The sequence below is a fragment of the Pteropus alecto genome, unplaced genomic scaffold (assembly GCF_000325575.1).
Source record: "Pteropus alecto unplaced genomic scaffold, ASM32557v1 scaffold61, whole genome shotgun sequence".
NCBI classification, from domain to species: Eukaryota; Metazoa; Chordata; class Mammalia; order Chiroptera; family Pteropodidae; genus Pteropus; species Pteropus alecto.
Genome location: NW_006434835.1, coordinates 3,909,955 through 3,915,414, shown reverse-complemented (window position 1 = coordinate 3,915,414; position 5,460 = coordinate 3,909,955). Strand labels below are relative to the sequence as shown.

At 50.7% G+C, this 5,460-nt stretch overlaps 1 pseudogene; it reads right to left on the bottom strand.

Annotated features, from left to right (window-relative positions):
• Positions 1–1,972: 1,972 nt before the first annotated feature.
• LOC112478601 lies at positions 1,973–2,091 on the bottom strand (annotated as a pseudogene).
• Positions 2,092–5,460: the final 3,369 nt, after the last annotated feature.

Genomic DNA, 5,460 nt, shown 5'->3' with positions numbered 1-5,460 from the left:
ATAGAGATATAGAGATATATATATATCTCTATATCTCTATATCTATATATCTATATATCTATATATCTATATATATATTTTTTTTTACCATAATTTAAAAAATCGAGATACAGTTCGCACACCATAAAGTTCACCCCTCACGGTGCTGTTGGTTACGCTTCTAAAGTTGTGCGGCCATCATCACTACCGAGTGCCAGGACATTCATGAGGCCCCCAAAGAACCCCGTACCCGTTGGCAGTCACTTCCCGCACCCTCCTCCCTCGGCCCTGGCAACCACACATCCACTTTCCGCCTCTGGATCCGCTGTGTTTCCTGTGGACAGAGTCATGTAACGTGTGGCCTCGTCTGCCTGGCTTCTTTCACCAAACGTGTTCACGGTTCCTCGATGTCGTAGCATCTCTCGGTTATCCGTTCCTTTCACTGGCAGGTAATAGTTCATCATATGAAGATACCACCTTCCGCCTGTCCTTTCCTCAGTCGATGGACATTGGGTTGCTCCCTCTGTTTGACCACGAGGAATCTGTGCCATGCGCATGCCTGTACAAGTCTTTGCGCGGACATGAATCGTCCGTTTCCGCGGGGGCGTACCTCCCAGGGGAATAGCTGGGTCACATGGTACCTGTGCCTAACTTTCTGAGGAAGAGCCCAAATGCTGTCCAAAGCGGCCGCTCCATTTGACAGTCCCACCAGCGGTGTACGAGGACTCCAGTTTCCTCTTACGCATCGATGCCTTTGCCTGTCCCTGTTTAGATCCTTGCCACCTTAGTTGCACGTAAAGAAGCGTTTCATTGCGATTTTGATTTGCATTTCCCTAATGACTAATGATGTTGAGCGTCTTTTCTTGTGTTTTTGACCCCTTGCGTGTTTTCTTTGGAGAAATGTCTATTTAAATCCTTTGCTTATTTTGGAATGGAATAATTTTTCTTTTTATTGTTGAATCGTAAGTATTTTTTATACACTGTGGGTAGACCCTTATCAGATGTAATTTGCAAATATTTTCTTCCACTCCGTGGGTCTCTTTTCGTTTTCTTCTGTGTCCTCTGCCATACAAGTTTTTAATTTCGATGAAGTCCAGTTTATCTTTTTTATTTTTTTTTGGTTGCTCATGCTCTTGGTACTCCACGTGAGAAACCACTGCCTAATGCAACGTCATGGTGATTGACAGCTATGTTTTCTTCTAAGAGCTTTATCGTTTTTGCATCTCTTAGATATTTTTATCCTTAAATTATCAGGCTCAGCCCTGGGAGCACTTCTTTCACTTTCAAATAATTTTTATTGTATAAAAGAAATCATTAAGAAATTAAAATTAAAGAATAATACGTACTTTTATAAAAGAGGAAGCAGATTTTAAGATTGATTTTGTGATTCGCTATTCATTTAACATATCAGAACCATTTCCTTATGTTATTACTTTTCTGCATCGTGATTTCGATTGGTGGCACAATATTCCATTGTTTGGATAGCTACTATTTGTTTCCCTAATCTCTTATTAGAGGTCATTTAGATTATTCCATTAAAAAAATAAAGATGCATGATAATTTCCTTAGAATAAATTCTCAAAAATGATTTTAAAAGGGCGAACGCCTATTTTCTAGCATCTTAACAAAAGAAGTACACAGTGGTTCCCTGAGACTTTTCTGGAAGAAAATGAAGGATGATGAGATACAGAGGTAAATGAAAAAATGAACTGCTTTCGTTTTTAGGAAGTGCCATCCTGACCTTGTCCAACGTTCACGTTTTCTGTAGATTATTGTGCACCAATATGAAGAATTTTTGTTACTACATTTATTTGTTTGTTTGTTTATTTATTCATTCATTCATTTATTTATTTGTTAGGTGAGGCCACCCTTGTATTTGTTTATTTATTCATTCATTCATTTATTTATTTATTAGGTGAGGCCACCCTTGTTTGACCTCACAGATCTCAAGGACCTTGTCAGTTTACGACCCCTTATTTTTAAAAATTTTTTACGCCTACAGTACCTGATATTTCTAGGTGGTCTCCCATCCAGGTACTAAGCAGATCTGACCCTGCTTAGCTTCCGAGATCAGACGGGATCGGGCTTGTTCAGGGTGACGTGGCCATAGACTGTTACTACAGTTATAATCACTATGTAATATTGATTGGATGCACTATGATGACAGACGTTTACTTATGACGTCCAGATGTTGAATACTCAAGTCGCGCTCGACTTTTACTTTGCGGACAGTGCCTCGGTGAACATATTTGTGCGTCCAGTATTTTTGGTCTTTCGAGTTTCCTTACGGCAGGTTCTCGACAGGTGGATTTCCGGGTCGAATAGCCAGACCGTTTTGGGGATGTGCACCTTGTTTTGTTGCTTCTGGAAAGGGTCATGGCAGTTTGTGCTCCCTCCGGGAGTGCGGAGGGTGCTGTCTCTGGGGAAGCTCACCTCCACGCTCATGAACGTTTTCCAACGTTTCGGCTAAGATTCCAGATGAAGGGTCGTCGAGTAAGGGGATGGTAAAGTGACCTATTTTGTTACTATTTTTAATGGGTTTTTTTTGGTTATTTCCATGGAATGCATATTTCATAGTCCTCCCATTCTTTTCCCCAAAGAGCGAAGTTTCACAATTACCTTTAAGAGAACAGAGTGTACGAGGCCAGGCTGTGTTAGAAAGATCGATGTCCGTGGCGTCTGCCTTGCGAAGCGTTTCATGTGCACAGAGGGGCATGGCACAGTTTCCGAGTTAAAGAAGAGGAGTCATTCCACGGTCTTAGTCATCGTTCGTCTGAAGCGAAAGGTTCTCCCCACTTACTTTTCTTTTTGCATAAACTTGCAACCAGTCCACAGTGGCACTGGCCCCGCTCCGCCCAAGGCTGGAGGTGCTTGACCCTCGCTGCAGTGTCTGTCTGTGGCAGTTCCCCAGTGTGACGCTGTGTCTGATTCCTCAGCTACGACCGCAGAGACTTTCAGCCCCCTGGGCTCCCATCGTGTACGGGGAGGTGACTTGACCCAGCACTTGAGGTCCTGGGGCTCCCCTCAGAGGAGGCGCCCTTGGCTCTGTGGGACCCTGCCCCCAGGACCTGTGAGAGCTCACGGTGGCCCAGAATGTTCTGTGTCATGCCCGACTGAGCTGGCCTCAGGATGGTGGAAGCACACCCTGCACCTCAGAAGTGGGAGCCTCTCTATCATCTATCTATCATCCATCTATCTATCTATCTATCTATCTATCTATCTATCTATCTATCTATCTATCATATATCTATCTACCTACCTATCTATCTACATCTATCTATCCTCTATCTATCATCTATCACCCAGGGGAAGGAGGCTTGGCCTGGAAGGGCCCGTGTCGGTGGGTTTGGAGGAGAACTGGGGGGCGGGGGTGAAGGAGGAGCGCCACTCGAGGGGGAGCTTTGTGAGAAAGTGAGGGGCTTTCTAGGGACTGTGACAGTGACAAGGAGCAGCCTTGCCTGCTGGCTGGCGAAGCCTGTGAGGGTAACCAGTGCTAATTTAGTGGCCGCTGTTGCTTCGTCTGGCTGTGGGAGGGGCCGGGTCCCAGGCCACTGCTCAGAGCCGTGAGGAGGATGGTCCTGGCCCCAGAGTTTTTGGTTCTGAAATTTGGCTCAGGTGCGTTCTGCAGCCCTGGATGGCTTCTCACCTGGAAAACAAAGTGAATCCTGTGCTTTGACTTGTTTCCACAAACACGACACCCACCTGGGAGGTGCAGAGTTTGGGGGTGAGGGGCTTGGCACCCTTTCTTTCTCTTATCCTGCCTTAGACCTAGGAACCTGTTTCTGTTTGAGTCTAGGCTCCCCCAACCCCCACCTCCGCTGCCCTGGTGGCTGTGAATTTTGGCCTCTCATGTGGTCAGCCTCAGGGAGCACTATCTGAATCCCACCCTCCCTGGCCTGTCCCAACCCCCACTGAGGGGACAGGGAGCATGGTCCTTTCTGGTTCTTCCTCCCGAGTGGATGGGCAGGATGTGTCCTTGCAAACCAGCTCACCTGTACGCAGGTGATGCCTCCGGAACCTTCCTTACCCCGCAGTGGTGGGAGCTTTCTCCCAAATTAGAGACCTGAGGGTCATCTTTGGGGCCTCCTCACTGAAGCCCAACATCCTGCTGGCGACTGTGTCCCGGATATGCCCGCCCATGACACCTCTGTCTGCCCTCTCATTTCTCACGGCCGGAGTTCAGGCCTTCATCACACGGCACACCCGTCACAGGTCGTCCAGCCCCTGACTGTCATGCGTTACTGTGGACTCATCGCATGTTACGCATCACTGTGCTCTGTACTGCGTGTTCATCACGTGTTGTTTATTCACCACATAGCGACTCCCATCTCCAGGCTCTTCGGTGGCCTCCGTGCCAGGTCTCATCTGCTCCGAGTCAGCCCCCTGTTGTGCCCTGACTGACTTTCCTCCAGCGCAGCCTGTCCCTGGTTCGTGGATCAGGGGGAACCTGTCCCCTTCGGGTCCGAGCCTCCCTGGGGTGGGCCTCCCCGTCCAGCTTCCTCGCCCGCCTGCGGCCCCTCCGGTGTGTCCGGTCCCCACGCCACGTGTGGCTGTGTCACTTGCCAGCCTTTGCCGGCGCGGCTCACTCTGCCGGGATCGGCCGACGGTACTGCTAGAAACGAGGACGAGTGATTACACGGAGTGTGACAGGGCACAGAACACCTTGCTGGACCCGAGCTGGTCTGGTCTTGACCACTGTCCGAGGAGGCGTGGTGCGTGGACCGAGGCCGAGAGAGGCTGGTTGTCTGGACCAGGGTCACACAGCTCAGGGTGGCAGGCTGGGGCCTGACCCGGTTCTTCTGCCTCCCAGGCCGGGGATTGGCCGTGTGCTGGTGTTTTTCTGAGAAAAAGGAAAGATCTAGAATGCCACTGGTGAACACTCGGGAGCACCCCAGAGTCCCGGCCGTCGTGGTATCAGGGGTGTGTCATTTTTCTCGTGGTTTGTCCCTCACGGTCCGGCTTGGTCCGTGACGCTCTGGAGCATGAACATGGCTGGGGCCCCCCGGCCTCTCTCGGAGGCAGCTGGAGGCTGCGGTGGGAGCCAGGGGGTGAGGCGAGCTGAAAACTTAGCCAAGAGAGGAGAGACCAAAGGGCTGGGCAGCCGTGAGTGGGGCTGGAGGGGGTGCGGGAGGAGGGGATGGGGCTGGGCATCGGGGTCGCAGGCTCGGGTGCGGGACTTTGCAAGGAGCTAGGAGCGCACGGTGGGGCCCCCGCCAGCCTGAGGACCCGCAGGGAGGAGCAGCCAGCGGGTGTCCTGTGGTGCCCTCCACAGCAGAGGGCCCGGGGGAGCTGCTCGGCTAAATTCCGGCCTCCAGAAGCAGGTGCCCAGGGAAGCCGCGGACCCTGGAGTGCTCCCCCGCTGCTCATTACGGTGCTGGAGGACGGGAAATCTGGAAACAGCTTTTCTGGGACAAGCCGTTCTCCTGAATCGGGTCGTTTGCCGAAGTGGACCCCCGCGGAGAGGAGGGGCGGGGGCGCGGG